The sequence below is a fragment of the Pipistrellus hanaki genome, assembly GCF_964339955.1.
Source record: "Pipistrellus hanaki genome assembly, chromosome: 3".
NCBI lineage: Eukaryota > Metazoa > Chordata > Mammalia > Chiroptera > Vespertilionidae > Pipistrellus > Pipistrellus hanaki.
Genome location: NC_140505.1, coordinates 80,543,337 through 80,563,005, shown reverse-complemented (window position 1 = coordinate 80,563,005; position 19,669 = coordinate 80,543,337).

Here is a 19,669-nt window from a genome sequence, read left to right as displayed (position 1 = left end):
CCAAGAGATGCTGAACACAGCACAGTGTTGAGGTCTTACAGCTGTTCTTGATAGGACCCAGTTGGCCTCAAAGCTTTTCCTCCCCTTGGGTCTCGATGCTGTGGCCTCTGTCCACCGAGCGGTGCTGATGAGGTCGAGGCTTTATTTTGTCTCTAGCAAGAGCCCTCCTCCCTGCCTGGATGGGAAAGCAGGCTCAGCTGTTGGGGGGTGCCAGTGCTCAGACCTCTGGTGCGGGGTGGGGCAGATGGGGCAAGGTGGACTCTGCCTTGGCCAAGCTGGTCCTGTTCGCAGAGGCAGATTCTGCAGAAGTGACAGGATCACCCTCTCTCCAGTACGTAGGCCGTTTCTAAGGATGAGCAGCTGTGCAGAGATTTAGCTCTTTTGCAAAACAGAATCCTTCAATGAGACTAATTGTCTTTATAATAGGTCTTTCAGAGGAAAGGGGACAAAAAAACCTTTCATGAAAACAAATGAATTCTGTACTCAGAACACACATCTTCTGTCCAGAAGGTACCAAATAGTAGATGGTGTTTTTACATTCCCAACTGGTTATTTTATGAGAAAGGAGAAAGGTCTAGCTCCCCTCCCCTCTCCTCCCCTCTTCTCCCCTTCCCTCCATCCCCTCTCCTCCCTCCCCCTCCCCTCCCTCCCTATCCCTCCTCTCTCCTCTTTTCTCCTCTTCACTTTCCTCCTCTCTCCTTTCTTCCCCTCCCCTCTCCTCTCCTCTCCCCTCCCCTTCCCTGCTCTCCTCCACTCCCATCCCCTCCCCTCCTGTCCCTTCCTCTTCCCATCCCTCTCCTCCCCTCCCCTCCTCTTCCCTCTTCTCCCCATGAAAACTGGCAATGCACTTCTCTGTTCTCTGAGATTGACTGGTGTGTGTGTGTGTGTGTGTGTGTGTGTGTGTGTAATCTATTTTAAACAAAGTAAAATTTTCAAGATTTATTTAGATGGAATTTAAATCAAGGAAAAACACTACATTGTTTCCAGGTTATCAGTATTTTGAGAATCAAGCCTTGTCCATATGCCAATTCCATGTGATTTTGGAAACATAGAGTAGGCTCCTGCACAGGTTGGGGCTGAGCTGGGCTGAAACAGTAGCATAACCAGAATGGGACCTCCTTGCTCATGTAACACAGAGTCTGGGTCAGTCCAGGCTGATGTAGCTACTCCACAAAGCCCCTGTGGACCCAGGTCCCTGTGGCTTCCAGCTCCTTCCTCTGCGTAGAGTGCTTCTGCTTGGATTGGAGGACGGCTGCTCTTCCTCCAGGCATTGGCCCAAGTTGCAGGCAGGAAGAAGGGCAAAAGGCAAAGTAGAAAAGTGATGGGTCACAATCCAGGATTCCTGCATCTTTCTTTTTGCTCAAATGAATTAAAAATATATGTCCACACAAAACCTGAACAGATTTTTATGGCAGCTTTGTTCATAATTGCCAATTGGAAACAAACAAGATGACCTTCAGTAGGTGAACTGTGGTACATCCAGATAGTGGAATACTATTCAGTGCCTAAAAGAAGTGAGCTCTTAAGCCATGGAAAGACAAGGAGGAAGCTTAACTGCATATTGCTAAGTGAAAGAAGCCAATCTGAACTGTGTGATTCCAAGTCTATGACATTCTGGAAAAGGCAAAACTATGGAGACAGTTAAAAGATCACTGATTACCAGGGGATGGAAGGAAGGGAGGGATAAATAAGTGGAGCACAGAGGGTTTTTAGGGTAGTGAAATCCTATCTTATAAAAGGGTAATATGTAAATTGACTGTAATGGCGGAACATCGGTTGCTATGACACACACTGACCACTAACTGCATAGGCCCTCTCCCCACGGGGAGCGGAATCCTGGGCTGCCAGAGGGCTGTCTGACTTCCAGCTTAGGCCTGATCCCCCAGGAAGCAGGCCTTAGCCAGCTGGTGGCTATCACTCAAGGAGTCCCAGATTGTGAGAAGGCAAAGGCTGGGCTGAGGGATCCTTCTGAGTGCACAAATTTTTGTGCACTGAAAATTATTATAACTAGAGGCCTGGTGCACAAAATTCATGGACAGGTAGGGTCCCTAGGCTTGGCTGGTGATCAGGGCCGATTTGTGGGGTGACCAGCAGTGTGACCAGGGTCCCCCCTCATACCCACCTTGGCTGTCCCCCCCCCCCCCTCACTGCTAGTCACCTCCTTCTGTGGGGAAACCAGCAGGGCAATCGGGGGCTCCCACTGGCATCTGCCTTGGCTGGCAGCCTGGTGCCACCCATTCACTGGCCTCGGCCCCCCCCCCCCCCCACCGTGGCTGCTGGTAGCCTCCCTCTATGGGGCAATCAGTGGGGTAATTGGGGGGACCCTCTGCTGTCACCCACCTTGGCTGGTCTGGTGCCATCTGCTCACCAGCCCCACCCCCGAACCACTACCGCTGGCCGGGGCCTGCAGGCTGGGGATAGCTTTTGCAATGAGCGTCGGCCTCCTGGTGGTCAGTGTGCATCATAGCAACCTGTTGTTTCACTGTTTGGTCAATTTGCATATTAGCCTTTTATTATATAGGATGGTGGATACCACCAAGAGTGAACCCTAATGTAAACTGCTTATAAGTCTTGAGTCTATCACCATGTTTTGCACTTAGTAGGCCCTTAGTAAACACTTATTTAATATTTTTAGTACCTATAAACCTTTTTGTTCACCCTCTTCTTATTTTCATAGTTTTCATATCGTGAGTCTCACTTTCCCAAGTGAGACTCACCTCTAAAACACATCTCCCAGACTTCCTCCCCAACCAAGTGCAGCCATGTGATTTCAGTCACCTAATTAGAAGCATTCACACAGACATCAGTGGAAAGTGAGTGATGGCAGGCAATACAAGGAGAAAGGTCTCTTAGCAAGCATGGTGGCAGAGGCCTCTGGATCTTCTGCTGCAATTTTAGTGGAGAATCTGGTGTCCAGTCCTAAGCATTATCTGTGTCAACAATGGCTCAGAGCAGCCGAATTTTCTGTAGAAAAATCTGAAAGAAATGCATAGATTCCTAGAAACATATAATCTTCCAAAACCGAATCAGCAAGAAACAGAGAATCTGAATAGGAAGATTACAACTAGTGAAATTAAAGCAGAAGAACAAAACACCTTTCAACTAGCAAAAGTCCTGTACTGGATGGCTGCACAGGTGAATTTTACCAATCACTCAAAGAATTAACACCTATTCTTCTCAAACTATTCCAAAAAATTCAAGAGGAGGGAAGATTGCCAAGCTCATTTTTGAGGCCAACATTATCCTAATTTAAAAACCAGATAAAGACACTACAAAGAAAGAACAGTATAGGCCAATATCCCTAGTAAACATAGATGCTAAAATCCTCAACAAAATATGAATATATTACAAAGATCATATACTATGATCAATTGGGATTTATCCTGAGGTTGCAAGGTTGGTACTATCATAGACCCACAAATAAAAATATGTGATACATCACTGTAGGGAGCGGCTATAGGGTTAAGCCTCAGACAGACCTATTGGCAAAGCCACTAACAAGTCCCAGCTTGGAGGGCACAGCCCCCTTAGCAAAATTAAGCTTGACCTTATGAAGCTCCCTAGATGCTTCCTAAGTAGCTAATGGGCTGTGGGAGGTACAGCAAGTGCTGCCAAAACAAGTGAAACTCACAAGCACATTGTAACTATGTTGATCACTACCTTGTTTACCTCTGGCTATAAAATAAAGGCTCAGCTTGCCTTCTGGATCTTTCTCTGCGGCCTTAGCTAGGCACAGGAAATCCACCTAGACCCAGCTTATTCTCTTTGTCTGTCTTTCTTCAATCCTTCGCTGCACCCCCCTCAGGCTCACCAAACCCTTGGCTGAGCTGGCCTGGCACACATCACATAAACCAAAAACTACATGATCATATCAATAGATGCATTTGATAAAATTGAGCAACCATTTATGATAAAAACTGTCAGCAAAGTAGGAACAGAGGGAACATACCTCAATGTAATAAAGGCTATATATAACAAAGCCACAGCCAACATTAGACACAATAGGCAAAAGCTATAAGGGTTTCCATTAAAATCAGGAACAATACAGGGATGTCCACTTTCACCACTTTTATTCAACAGAATACTGGAAGTGATAGCCACTGCAATCAAACAAGAAGAAATAAAGAGCATCCATATTGGAAAGGAAGAAGTAAAACTGTCATTATTTGAAGATGACATGATACTGTATATAGAGGACCCTAAAAATTTCACAACAAACAAACAAAAAACCTGCTAGAACTGTTAAATAAATTCAGTTCAGTAGCTGAATACAAAATAAATATCCAGAAATCAGCTGCATTTTTATACATTAATAATGAGCTATCAGAAAGGAAACTAAGAAAACAATCCCATTCATAATTGCTTTAAAAAGAATGAAATACCTAGGAATAAATTTAACCAAATAAGTAAAAGACCTGTACTCAGAAAATAATCAGACACAGAAGAAAGAAACTGAAGATACAAATAAGTGGAAGCATTTACTATCTTCATAAATAGGAAGAATTAACATCATTAAAAATTTATACTACTCAAAGCAATCTACAGATTCAATGCAATCCTTATTAAACTACCAATGGCACATCTCACAGATCTAGAAAAAATATTCCAAATATTTTTATGGAACTACAAAAGACACCAAAAGCTTCAGCAATTTTTAGAAAGAACAAAGTTGGAGGTATCACACTTACTGATATCAAACTATACTACAAGCTCATAATAATCAAAACAGCATGGTACTGGCATAGAAACAGACTTATATTCAATGGAACAGAATACAGGGCCCAGAAATAAACCCATGCATTACAGTCAATAAATATTTGGCAAAGGAGGCAAAAACATACTATGGGGTAAAGACAACCTGTTCAATAAATGGTATTGGGAAAATTGGACAGATACATACAAAAAAAATGAAGCTAGACCAGCTTCTTATGCCATACACAAGAATAAACTCAAAATGGATTAAAGACTTAATGTTAGGGGTGCTCTCTCTCCCATGAGCACACCCCCATCTTTCCCCTCTCCTCCTCCTCCAACAAGACTTAAATGTTAGACTCAAAATCATAAAAATCTTAGAAGAAAACATAGACAGCAAAATCTTGGACATTTCTCCTAGCAATATGTTTTTCCTGATATATTGCCTCAGGCAAGGGAAACAAAAGAAAAAACAAACAAATGGGACTACCGTGTTTCCCCGAAAATAAGACATCCTCCAAAAATAAGACCTACTTACAGGTTTCCTTCTGAGTGAAATATAAGGCATCCCCCCGAAAATAAGCCCCCCCCCCCAGGCTAAACATGAGAGATTTGGTCCACTGATTCTGAAAGAAATGGAATTACAAGAAATTCACCAGGAAATTCAGGAATTAGATTGTTATGATGATGTTCCAGAAGATGATGACATGATTGTCATTGAATAAATGAGTAAATTCCTGATACTGTAGGATTCACAGTTTGTCTGGTTTGTGTTGACAACTACCGTACTACCGTACCGTATACAGGTAATAAATTTCCTTTATTTTCATTTAACAATAAATGTGTACCGTATTCTTCTTCATGGAAAAATAAGACATCCCCTGAAAATAAGACCTAGCGCATCTTTGGGAGCAAAAATTAATATAAAACACTGTCTTATTTTCGGGGAAACAGGGTATATAAAACTAAAAAGTTTTTGCACAGCAAAGGAAATCATCAACAAAATGAAAATACAACCCACTGAATGGGAAAACATATTTACCAATGATAATCTGATAAGGGGTTACTATCCATCATTTATAAAGTACTTAAAAACACTAAACAATCCAATTAAACAACGGGCAAAGGACCAGAATAGATACTTCTCCAAAGAGGACATACAGATGGCCAATAGAATGAAAAAAATGGTAAACATCATTAATCATCAGAGAGTTGCACATTAAAACCACAATGAAATATCACTTCCCACCTGCCCTCAATAAACTAACAAATAACAAGTGTTGGCCAGAATGTGGAGAAAAGGGAACCCTCATGCATTGTTGGTGGAAATGCAGACCTGTGCAGCCACTGTGGAAAGAAGTACGAAGTTACCTCAAAAAATTAATAATGGAACTGCCTTATGACCCAGTGATTCCACTTCTGGGACTATATCTGAGGAAATCTGAAACACTAATTTAAAAGAATATATACACCCCTATGTTCACTGCAGCATTATTTACAATAGCCAAGATTTGGAAGCAGCCTAAGTGTCCATCAGTAGATAAGTGGATAAAGGAAAAAGAAGAAGAAGAAGAAGAAGAAGAAGAAGAAGAAGAAGAAGAAGAAGAAGAAGCAGCAGCAGCAGCAGCAGCAGCAGCAGCTGTGGTATATTTATACAATGGAATACTACTCAGCCGTATAAAAGGAAATCTTACCCTGGCAACAGCATGGATGGACCTGGAGAGAGCATTATGCTCAGTGAAATAAGCCAGTCAGAGAAAGACAAGCACCATATGACTTGACTCATATGTGGAACCTAATGAACAAATAAACTAACAAACAAGAGACTCATAAAAGACTCACAGATAGAGAGCAGGCTGACAGCTCTCAGAGGGGAAGAGAATGAAAGGGCTGGGTGAAAAAGGTGAAGGGGTTAAGCAAAACAAACAACAAAAAAACTCATAGGCACAAAAAACAGCATGGTGATTATCAAAGAGGAAGGGTGGTGTGGGGAGATAGAAGAGGGTAAAGGGGAGAGAAATGGTGATGGACATACAATATACAGATGATGTATTATAGAATTATACACCTGAAACTTACAAAATTTTATTAACCAATGTTTATTAACCACCCTAATAAATTCAGTAAAAGGAAAAAAAAATTCTCCAGAACAGTTTGGAATCATTCCTGGCTGTATGGCAGTCAGGCGTGGGTTTCTACACCTTACAGAGACTCTGGGATCTGCCTGACATCCTATCTAATAAAGAGGGAATATGCTAATTGATCATCACACTCTCACAAGATGGCAGCGCCCAGTCCCCTCAGCCCTGCTGGGGTGGCAGGCGTGGCATGGTCAGGCCCACGCCCAGGCAGGTGTGGCCACTCTGTGTGCCTGCCTCCAGAGTCCCCCAGTTCCTTCAGCCCCCCAGTTACCCAGGGCCACGGAGGCACAGGTAACCAGGGTCAGCTGAGGCTTGTGCTTCTGGCAGTGGCATCAGCAGAGGTGTGATGGGGGCATTGCCTTTCCCTGATCACTAGGTCACCCCCCGCCCCTGAGGGCTTCCGGACTGTGAGAGGGGGCAGGCCAGGCTGAGGGACCCCCCGCCCCTCTAGTGCATGAATTTTAGTGGACCGGGCCTCTAGCCCTTTAACAACTTTCTTTATAGATTCAACTAGAAGACTCAATTCTATTGTCCACTTCAAGAACTACTTGGTGATGAGGCAGTGTCAGAATTAAGAGCACTCTCTTAATTCAGACAGACCTGGGTCTGAAACTTGACCTTACTGTTAGCTGGCCGTTTGCCTTGAACAATTTACTTAATGTCACCAAGTCTCAGTTCTCACATGGAAAAATAAAATCTATCACATCGAGTTCTTCAGAAGATTGAAAAGAAAATGCTTGGGAAGGATTTAGCACAATGCCTGGTATATAGTTGGCACTCAGTAAATGAAAGGGCAATTATTCCAGAGAGTTACGCATGTATTTTTCCTTAACCTGTTAGATTATTTCAAAGTTTTTTTTCTTCTTCTTTTTCTGTCATAAAGATGCAGACTAAGAGGTTGGGAATGACTAGAGGTAAAGCTCCTCCCAGAGAGGGGATGTTCCCACCGTCCTCTCCTGGGTTCACTGGGAACCCTCCGGAAGCGCATAGGGCGCCAAGCGCTGTCTCCGCAGAGTGCGAGGTCTTTCTGCCCTGGCCGTGGACTTTGTCACCGGCTCTAAGTGGTTAATGATACAGTGAACCTGAAGACAGCGATTTGGATGGAACAGGGGTGGAAGAATAAAAAAAAAATAGTATCAGACATGATTTCAGTGAGACTTTTTGCAAAGATATCACTTTATTTCATGTAATATGCAAACAGCCTCTGCTTAATTCATCTCTTTGTTTCAGCATACATTTTTCCTTAGTGTTTCCATTTTTCATGCTGGCCTCCCACTCCATTGGGTCCAAATATCCTCTTGGTTATTTCTGGCTCCGCTGTGTAGAGCATGCTGATACATGGTGCCTCTGCAGCGATATGAAGTAGGGGAGTGAGCTGCCAAATGCAATGGGAAACATTGCAATCAGCAGAATGGTCCTGACTATGGTGCCATCTTTCTGCTGTCTGAAGGTGATACGATGCAGGAAAGAACCTCAGACTGTGTAATAAAAAGAAAGGAAAATCCAGACGGGCAGAGTGATTGTTTTGAAGACCCTATGTTGGTTATAGAAAAAAATAATACATTCAAAAATTGCTTGTACTTAGCTGGGGAAAAACTAGACCAATTCAGATTACTTGAGGGAACTTTGACAAGCTTTGGCTGTGCAAAGTGCCTCATGTAAGAGTGAAATCACGTGTGGGGTCAGAAGCCGTGTTTTTCTGCATGCTCCACATCCCTCATTCTTATTGCCTCATCTGTTCTAACGGCTCCTGGGTTCAACCTCATCTTTCCAGCCCTCCCTAAGTCCATAGGTAATATATCTTCCCAAATAGAGCAAATTAATATTAATTTTGTTTTAAAATTTCATAACATTCTTTTTTAAAAAAAAGATTTCATTGATTTTTTACAGAGAAGAAGAGAGATGGATAGGGAGTTAGAAACATCCATCAGCTGCTTCTTGCACACCCCCCACTGGGGATGTGCCCGCAACCAAGGTACATGCCCTTGACCGGAATCGAACCCGGGACCCTTCAGTCCGCAGGCCGACGCTCTATCCACTGAGCCAAACCGGTTTCGGTGAAATTTCATAACATTCTTTGACCTGTTTGAAAATGTCACAGATCTAACTTTATAAACTGCCTGATCTGTGACGAGTTTTAAAACACCTGTGCTTTGTGTACCTCCTTAGGGTACCGTGGACATGTAACTCCTTTCTCCCCACTTTAAAACAAAGGGTGCAGAGTGCTGTAAGGGTGTTGACGGCACTGGAGGGAGTCAAGGCCTCTCAGGAGGATTGGGGTCCCTACCAAGGCACCACCCTGCTCTCTGAGGCCACAGCAATGAGAAGCTCTGCAGAGCTTTCGATTTCTTCCATCTTTCTTGACATTCTTCTTATCCTCTAGTTATTTCCCTCTCTTCTCTTCGTCTGCTCCAAATATCAGAGTGGTGGGAAGAGTTCAGCTCTTGATTGGGGGTGGAGAGAAGGCAGAGATGCATTCCTGTGCCTTCTTTCTCTCACCCCAAATCAGGAAGGCAAGGCCCAGGGCCCCTGGTCACAGAGGGGAAAGCTGGTCTACTTGTCCAATCACAAGTCTGACAAAGACATTTCGAATGGGACTCTGCGGCCTCAGGGTGCTGACTGGCCATGCCGGGGCCTTTCGTGGAAGTGACCCCCACAGAACCAGGCCTTCCATTTGTTGCCACAGAAGGCAGTCATGCTCCTAGACAGGCAGGATTGAGACGAGCAGGACTTTCCTCTTTAAAAGGAGACTGTGGAGCTAGTCTTCTTAATGACCATAATTAAGTCACAGGGAGAATTTTCATAGAATGTGCTTACAACTTCTGAAATCTGAATTTAGTTTCAAACAATTATATGCTATTCTCATCAGGTTTTCCCACCAGATTCATTCAGGTATTGCGTTTGAGACGAGCAGTACTATGAATTGTGCTGACAATAGAATATGTGCATAAGTAAATCAAATGCATTAATATTTTATTAAGAAAACAATGATGATGAAATATTAACAACACAGACTACAGTGGATATTGCTGGTTTAATAATTCCTGTTTGGGGGAGCTTAGCTTAAAAGTGTTTCTGCCAGGAAGAACTGTCTCACATTTGTTAAACTTTTACCCCTTTTCAAACCCAGCTCAGTTGTTACTTCCGCAGGAGTGACTGTGCTTCTCTTCGAGAAAGGAGTTCTTCTGTCACATGCCCCACCATGCTCTTCTTTCTAGGCATCTGTGTGTGGTTTCACTTTACCTGCTGTCTCACAAACTCCTTACACACAACTTTACCTGTTCTGTTGCAACCTAACAGTACTCAGTGTATTTATTTTAAAAAAGAAAGAAAGAATGAGGACATTCTGTTATTTGCTAGTTGTGTGAATTGGGAAGCATCTTGTAATCTTTGTGCTTGTTTCCTCACGTATAAAATGGTGACAACTGCAATCTTACACCTTTAAGATGAAATGAGATCATGTGTGTCGGTACTTAGCCCAAGGCCTGGCACATTGGTTCTCGATAAATGTCAGCTGTTGATTTTAATGTTAGTAACATGAACTATATTTTTCAGTAGGGTCTTTGAGGTAGGGTGGTTTCTTTGCTGATCAGGGACATAGTGTTAAATGAAGGATGGAGGTAGTCAACAGTACCTCATAAAAGCAAAGTAACAGCAATAAAGCTAAAATAATTTCAACTGCTAAAATAATGCTGCAAGTTCTATATACAGTAATGGACAGGATTCCAGAAGGGCCCAATGTATTCTCAAACATACATTTAGCACATAAAAATGCAACTCAATGTCATTAAAAATTTAACCAACGAACAAGATAATCATGTGTCTTATCAAGTGCATATATACTATGCTGGTGGTCCTGTGATAGCATGCCTTTCATAGGGGCACTTTGGATATTGATAGATACCCAGGAAGGCCCTTGAGAGTAGACGGCACTTAAACTGAGACCAAAGGGTAAGAGGGAGATATGGGAGCAAAATGTAGGGAGAAGAGTGTCCCAGGCCGAAGGGACTGCAGGTGCAAAGATTGTGTGGATGTTCGACTGTATGCAGGGGGTCTGTGGGATTGGAGCAGTGTGAGGGTGAGGGGTCAAGACAGAGGGGCCCGATCATACAGGGCTCTGAGGCCTGGGGACAGGCCATTGTATTCAGTTCAAATGCAATGGGAAGTCACTGTAGGACTTAAGGGGGCAGTGACATAATGCAATGCACAGATTTCATCACCTTCTCCGGGGCTGTGAATGCACCGCCCGCTCCTGCAGCATTTGTCTTGAAGGAGGGAGGCTCCTCAATGCACGCTTTCAGAGGCCTCAGAGCAGAGGTGTGCTTCCAGGGAAGCCCAGAGCTTTGACCCTGTGGTCACACTGCTGTGTTTGCACCACACCTCCCAGGTGCCTGGTGCTGGAGAGTCTGCTAGTTTTCCACTTGATTTTAAAAATAAGTAACTATTGCACAGTCAGTCCACAGATATGGTGAAAATACAAAGCAAATGACAGAGTTAGGGACCTGCAGCTCTAGGCAATGGCTGCAGCTCTGAGAGGTTTTCCGGGCACAGCCCGATCCAGGAGGACTGCTTGCTGGTTCATGCCGTACATGTGGTTCTGGAGGGACAGGAGGCCAGCCCCGAGGGAAATGTTGGAAGCTGACTGTGGGAAGGATTTTCAGTCTCAGGCAAAGAAACGGGTCAAACATCTGCACTCCCAGCCCAGCGCTGGAAGACTATGATTCCAGCCTTCCTTTCCCTGGCAAACATGAAAGAAAGCAGGTAAGTGTGCTCACGTCATTTCAACATTCCTTTTCAAACACGTGGCTTTAAGCCAGTTGTGTTTGAAATCCATTCAGTTTGTATTTTTGCTAAGAGTTTTGTGGTTATAAAGTTCTATATACAGTAATGGACAGTATAAAAATAGCTGTGTATACATAGGATATCTATAGGGAAATGTGGACAAATTCTAGGTTTTATAAGTGCCCCAATGTTTAGCCCTAGATGTTTGTAAAGAAAACACAAGGGAGTCAGGTAAATACGGACTCGCTCAGCAAGGGCCTGGAGGTTTCTTCCCTCCACCCAGCTGCTCCCTCTCACCCGCCAGGACGATGGGTGGGAATGACTGTGCCGCAACCACATCCCTCCTGCACTCACTTATTTAAATCCTATCTGTCAAGGTGCTGCTTTGGACTAAGGACTAGTTTATAATCTGCCTGGATAGATAAGCCTTGTCCCTAACTAAGTGGCCTGTGACCTGTCCTGGGTCAGGGACAACCTGGTGCTCGCACACTGCAGGGGGAAGGGCGGCCAGGCAGGCTTCCCGAGGGAGGCGGTGTGCACGCGGCTTTGGCGGACAGTGGGCTTTGATGGGCGGAGAGTTGGAGAAATGCCTGAGCTTTGGCACATGGATGGGAAGGTAGGTATGTTTGGTGAAGAATTAAGAGCCTGTTTGGCTGTAGAATAGTAAGTGAATGAGAATGATGAGAGAGAATACACCATTAACAGAACCGAGAAGCCCAGAGGAGAAGGAGCTGGTCCTCTCTCGTGTGTGTGTGTGTGTGTGTGTGTGTGTGTGTGTGTGTGTGTGTGTAGTTTGTTGTGGGACATGATTTGGGGCACAGGGAAGCCAGGCCTGTGCAATGTTGGGTATGTGGTGGGGGGCTGAAAATTCAGGCCTAGCCTGAAGGAAGGAGGGAAAGGAAGGCCAGCACACATTCATTTTGAAAGCTCCAATGTTTACCAAACCGGATAGCAAAGGCTGGGATGGACCCAGAACAAAAATGTAATCAGGCAGAGTTCCCAGGCTGGTCACATGTGGCTGGTCACAATGCCGAGCTTGCTGCCAGGTATCCACAGGTGCAGCCAGTTCACTGCGCCGGCAAGGACAGAGCTGGCGGGGAGCACTCCCGGGAGCCCAGGCCAGAGCGGGGGGCTCTGACACTGACCGGAGGAGCACAGGGGCCACTCCGGGGCTGCAGAGCCAGCTCAGGCGACAGACACAGGCCCAGACTGCCACTGAGCTTTATGGCCCAGAGTTCACCCTGGGCTTGGGGTGAATTACTTGTATTGGGCATATGAGGCTCATTCTGCAGAAGTGGAACATAATTCTTAGAGTGGAAATAGGGCGAGGAGTCTCTGCTGCACAAATCAGTGTCCTCTGCTGTGCCAGGTGCACTTTCAGTTGTCAGACCATTTCCAAGGGCAGAGGACTTGGCAGTAAATCCATTCTACTCACTAGCTTCCTTGTTTCTTAGCTCATTAGAGTCAGACACATCCTATGTGATAAGGAGGGAGCCTGAAGGATCATGGGCAGTCTGGCCCTGGTTGAATAGGGGGCAAGACCAGCTGCTAGGAGAAGTGCAAACCGAGGTATAGGGGGCATTGGCGAAGTGGAAACTGGCTTGGACAGGTGAAGCCTTTGAGAGTGGATGGAAACTGCCCAAACAGCCATGGGTTGTGGAGTGGATGGGAGTGACTCAGCACAGGATGCCTAACACGATGGTGGAAACTGGGCTACTGCCACGGAGGGCTCGGTGTCTGGTGAGGAGGCAGCAGAAGCCAGAGGGGAAGAGGTGCAGAGGCGACAGAGGCAGGTGAAGTGGCCAGCACCTAGCCCACTGCCGGCGCTCCAGGTAGGCAGGCACAACTGGAAGCCAGAGGAGAGGGTGTGGGGAACAGGGGGGCAAGGGGGTGGCTGAGAGAAGGTGGAGGGGTTGGTGGGGGAGGGCAGCTCAGAGTTGGAGAGCTACGAGGAGTGGCACTGGGTGGCAACAAGCACTCAGGTCTGGCTTTGCTGGCAGTGGCTTGAATGGAGAAAAGAAAACACCCAGGGAGGTTGAGGGTGTGATGCTGGAAAGGTGAGTCCCTGTTGGATGGAGTTCTGTCCAGACAGACGGTTGAGAGGTGGGGGTAGAAGAGCTAGCTGCAAAGAGCACAGTGAAGCCAAGCACATCTGTTGTCTGCACAGAAAGACTGCTGGCAGAGCACGTGCCGTCCCACAGCCCGAGGGAAGAAAATCAACCTTTATTAAACACCTGCCATGTTGCAGGCAGTATAGGAACTTGTGCACAGTGATATAATTTAATTTTGTAATGACCCTTGGATGTTGTCCATATTTTACACATGATAAAGCAGAAGCTCACTGGGAGGGGTGAGGGCGAGGTGGAGGAGATTAATGGGGGGAACAGGGTGAATACCTGTAATACTTTCAAGAATAAAGATGAAAACAAAAACAAAAACAAAAAAACAGAGGCTCAGAGACGTGAAATAACTTACCCCAGGTTCACACAGTGAGTGGAGTCAGAATTGGAAGCCAGATCTATTTGATGCCAAAATCGGAGACTTCATGTGCGTGCAGCAGAGGTTAATCCCAGCAGGTCCACCAGGAGGGTTATACAATCTTCAGGTAAGCGGGAATCACAATGGTGATTATAGGAGGGTAGTTCCATGAGGGAGGGGTTGCCTCTTCCATTCAATCCTCGGTTCTCAGCACCCAGCCCACTGCCTCACACATAGTGGGACTCCAGTGCTTGCTGAGTGAATGGTAAGAAGCAAATATACTCAGGACAATGAAGAAAGAGGTGCAGGGACCCAAATTCCTAAAAAGTTTCAAGAATGTCAGTGAGAGGCGGAAGGAGGGCACTTGGCAGAGCTTCCAAGTCCCTGAAGCCTCTTACCTGGCGAGGTTAGGGAACCGGAGTTGACATGAGGCAGTGAGTGAGCCGATGCAGAGGCAGACGGAGCGCCCGCCCATGTGGACTCCCTGGAGGAGCCTCTAGCTTCCCAGTAGGATGTCAGCCTTACCGCCCATTTCCCACTCGCCAGATGGTTCAGAGTTGGCCTCAAGCGACCAGAAGCAGCCAGCCATTGGGCTCCTGACGAGGGAGAAATGGTGCTGCCGGAGATGTCCGGGGAGGCTTGTCCAGAGTGCACAGCTGTGTCCACTCCTCCAGGTCTTTTAAGTTCATCCTCCAATCTAGAAAGCTACCAGCTTGGACTCTATTAAGAGAAAATCCTTTAGGAAAATCCCCTTCTCAGAAAGTGATTTTAGAATTCTGCGCTAAGAAAAACTTGTTTTCCATTGAGAAAGAGCATTGAGGAAACTTCATTTACAATGAAGTAAGATGCTGCTAGATTCTCCAATCACAAGTGGGAACTGCTGAGCTACTCGTGTTTCCCTTTTTGCTTTGGCTTCTAGGAAATTCATCCACAGCAGTTACATTTTTCTTTATGGCTGGCTTATTTATGAACAGTTTTCTTAGCTCTGATTTTCTATTTCTATCGTCTTATGTCATTGCAGTATCAATTGCCTTAATGCCTTGTAGAAACAGATCGATGCAGAATAATGAACACAAGTGCCTCCCTCCTGTTCACCCAGTCTTCTATGAAAAGGGAGGCAGGTGCTGACCCTCCTGGGCAGGGTGGCCACCAGGTGGCACCAAAGCTTTCCTTTGGCATGAAAGTGTTTCTATTCTGTTTCTTGAGCTGTGTGCCACATGCATTCCCAGTGGCTCCTGACCAAAATGCACTGGGGACTGAGCAGAGCTGACCTAAGTCTAGCTGGCTTCTTTCAGACGGTCAGCTTATAAGATCAATACTTCAAATGGGGCAAGGCGACTCCCAACCAGATCTGGCCGGTGGGGGCCATGCCACTTCTCGAAGCAGCTGTTTTCTACACCATTTGAGGCAACTGGAAGTGGGACCTCATCACAAACAGAGAATTTAGGGAGGGTGTCATAGGGGAAGGGGGAGGGGAAAGGTCCTTTCAGCTTCACCAAATGTTCTGGTGACTTCTGTCTGAAATGAATGTATTGTTCGTAATGGCTGCATAACTGGACAATAGTTAGCACCCTTTTAAAAAAGAAACTGACTGATAAAAAGACCCAGCTGTGCTGACATTACCATCCATTTTTGCCTCCGTCATTCACTCCGATAAATTATTCATTTAAAGCCATTTGTATTTAGGCCTCTGTGCCCAAGATGAGATAAAAGCCTTCAGTAGAAGATGGAAGAATGTAATTATAGGAAAATCTTTAAACTCTGGTTCTTGACCCCTCATGAATTGACTTGTTATAATTGTGACAAAAGGTATTTTCTTTGAGAATCCATGTTTTCTCCTGTTGGTTTCTCTTGCTATTTTTCTCAAGCCTCTGCAGTACCTCGTCAATTGTATTTCCAGAGGATTGAAGAGCAGTGGAACCCTACTAGTCAGGAGGCATTTGTGTCTACATCAGGCTCAGGGAGCAATGTGGCCTTGGGCAGAGAGATGGAAGGTGACTGTTTAGCCATTCCCACTGCTCTCCTGAAATTCAGCCCTGGGGTCACTGGCTAGAACTGGTCACTGATACTGCTCTGTTTGGGAGGGACACACTCTCCAGTTAATTTACCTTTAAGAGCCTCTTCCAGGAATTCTGAGTCTACTCAGGCATCTCTTCCTGATGGACTGGAGAATTCGTTCATCTACAGAAAGCCCGGTGGGGGGATAAGAAGATACTACATTTCTTCCGATTTCCTTGGAGCCGAAGACATCAGCTGTGCACTCAGGGTAAACGTGTGTTCTCACCTGGAATGCACTGGATAGCCCATAGACTCCCATGTGATCGTCCCTCTGCTGTTGGATCCCTCAGCTCAAGAAGCATCCAGCACTGCAGTCCATGTAGTGCAGCCACACATCAGCCCTCCCACAGCACACAAGCCTCTTTGGTGGCTCCCCACCCACCTGCATGGTGACCCAACTGGAATCACCATGAGTTCTGTAGGGCTCAACAGGTCAGTCAGGGACTGCCCTCAGAGACGTTTGATCTTTAATGCAGGTACTAGGTAGTGATTAGGATAGGCCATAGTGGGACTGTGAGCAGTAATTTTGGGGAATCTTATTAGGAAAAGTGGCAAATAAGGGATGGGCTGTGAACTGCCCTCCGGGGCAAGCTGGGGAAAGTGCAAGGCCAACAAGAAGCAACTGGGTTCCATTCAATACCAAACATTGGGAATCAGGTCCAGATCTCCTGTGTCACAGAACTTAATTCAGAAGAGAAATAATTTATGAGGCAACCTCAATGTTATTAAATTGAACAAATTTATTGAGCACCTACAATATGCCAGTGTCTATCACAACAATAATAATCCAAGAGTCGGATCCACCAGTGGGTGTCAGGAACTGCCCCGGTGAGGAAAGGTTAGTGTATGACCAGAAATGGAAGCTAGGGCTCTGTCAGTAGAGTGTCTGTGTCTCCTTCTCCACACAGTGACTGCCATTTCTGACCACAGCACTGGAGGGGAGTGGAGGGAGGGCCTGAATGTGGTCTGTGGTGGGCTTCCCCTTCCAGCTCTGTTATGGGGGCACCTTGCATTTTCTGCTCTTGAACAGTGCTGCTAACAGTGCTGATCCCTTGGGGTCAGTTTGGTTGAATGGACTGTGCTGAGGGTGGGCCACTGAAGAAGGGTGGGACCGGAGAGCATCAGAGTTGGGCTCTCAGGCAATTCTAGGGATGCATGCAAGTACACTAAACTAAGGGCACTCATTCAGGAGGAGCCAGCACTTGGCAGTTGGCCTCATTGACTTTTGCTGCTCCTGAGCTGGCCCACTGTTCCTTGTAGGCTGAGTCAACACCTGTATGTTATTTCTCTCCTCCTCCCTAAGGTTAGCCTGTTGCTCTTTATCATCAGCTACTGATTGTGAGTCACATTTATTTCTGGGCAGGAGCTGGACAGCTAGTGGCTGTCTAGGAATCATTTTGCAGAAAGAAGCCCCTCACCACTCGGTGCCCTGTGGTTCTGCAGCCATCCGCGTGGCCTGAGCCCGCTTTCTTGGCCTCACGCACCACAGCAGCAGATTGCTGTTGACTGGCTGGGATCTTAAATCAACCTCAGTCTAGCACAAGGATTGGCAAGCTATAACTTTTGAGCCAAATCTGACCCTCCACCTGTTCTTGGAAATAGTTTTATTGGAATTCAGCCCCTCCCACTCATTTACATATTGCCCATGGCTGCTTTCATGCTATCATGGCAGAGTTGAGTAGAAATAATAGAGAGCATTTGGCTAGCAAAGCTTACTGTATTTATTATCTAGCCCTTTCCAGAAAAACTTTGGTGTCACTCCTGGTCTAGAATTATAAGAGACCATATTTTTATTTACTTAAGCTGGAGCAGAATGTTATATATCAGAGTCCTGGGAGACTTGGATGTTTGAGGGAAGATCTAAGGCACATGTGTCAAACACAAGGCCCGCGGGCCAAATTCAGCCCGCCAGGCCTTGCAATGTGGCCCGCACCGCGCTGTCATCATTGCACTCCGCTGTCAGTTTATGACATTGTCAGTTTATGACTGTTCAGTAAACCATTCGGCCCGCGATTTAGGCTGGATTTTAGATTTTGGCCCCTTCTCTGATTGAGTTCGACACCCCTAATCTAAGGCAAAGATTGCGGCTTCAGTGCAGGTCTGATGATCGGCCACAGCTGCCTGGAAGGCTGTGTGGAGAAGGATCCCAAGGCTGGGTCTGGACTGGTGTGGGCGCTTCCAGAGAGGTGAGAATGGGCTGTGCTAATGTAGGCAAGGAGCACCAGACTGAGAAACAAACAAGGAAAATACATGCTCTTCTTCCCTAAAGGTAAACAGCAACCAGCGACAGCTCAGCATTGCCCCATGACTGCACTTGGCATTGCTGAGGTTGAAACTGTAAAGGTGTCCTTATCGGAGTGGAAGAGAGGTGAGATTTAAATTCCATTCACACGGTGACAGAAGCAGACAACAGTCCGGAAGGCCAAAGTCAGGGGAAAGCTCCAGCTTCAATTATGATGCCTGGCACTCCTGCAAGGCCAGCACTGCCGTAAAGCTTCCTAGTGTGCAACAGGAATGCTGGTTAAAATGTTACAATTTTTTAAAAATGAAAAAGACAAGGTGACAATGCATATGTGCTAGAGAAAGTGGTATACAATGTGGGTCCTGCCATTTATATAGATATATACATTGATAGCCCTTAGACTGTAGGTTTTAAAAGTCCTGAGACTACCTGCCCAGTGAACATCTTATTATTCTGTAATTCCAATGAACGATTCATCCTCAGCGATCCAAATAAATCCAGGTGGGGGAGTGGCCTTCTAGCCCTCACTTGTTACAGTAAATGTATTAGTACTGTCGAAAGGTGAATACAAATCTAGATTTTGGAACTGAAATCAGATTTTAAATGCACCAACAGTCTGCTACTCATGCTAACTCCTTATAAAGCATATTAGACACTTTAGTGTAAATCCAGATTTTTGGACGTTGCAAGACATTTAAGTGTGATATGGCTGTAGTCTGATTGATGTTTGCAGCTGTCTTATCAAGCTGACTTTTTCATTCTAAGCACTACTTGGAGATTATTAGGGTCACTGCTCCCTGGTAATAAATCTACCTGGGAAATCCTGGGTTGCACATTGTTGTTGTGCACTAATTTCTCACACAAGTCACTTAGTATCTTCCCTACAGTCAACACTTTGGTTTTAACTGTTTGTTCTTCACAGCATGAAAAATGGCTAAAATGGCTAAACCAGCTCTGGCTGACTAGGTTTTCTTTTCATTTCAAGTACAGGCAGTCCTCGGAATACGTCGGACTCAACGTACATCCTTTCATGGTTACACCATCTCTCATTTACTTATTTAAAAAAAGTTCCATCATTTCAACATATGTACATATGTGCTTTATTTATTATTTATTTACCACAAGTAAAGGTCAGAAATTGTTATCTTTCTTTTAATTTTTTTTTTTTTTTTTTTTTTTTTTTTACTGTTTCACTTCATTACTGCTGTGTATGTTCTCCATGTGAGTGATGTAGATCCTTACGTAGGTGGGTTCTGACTTATGGCGAAAATCTCGT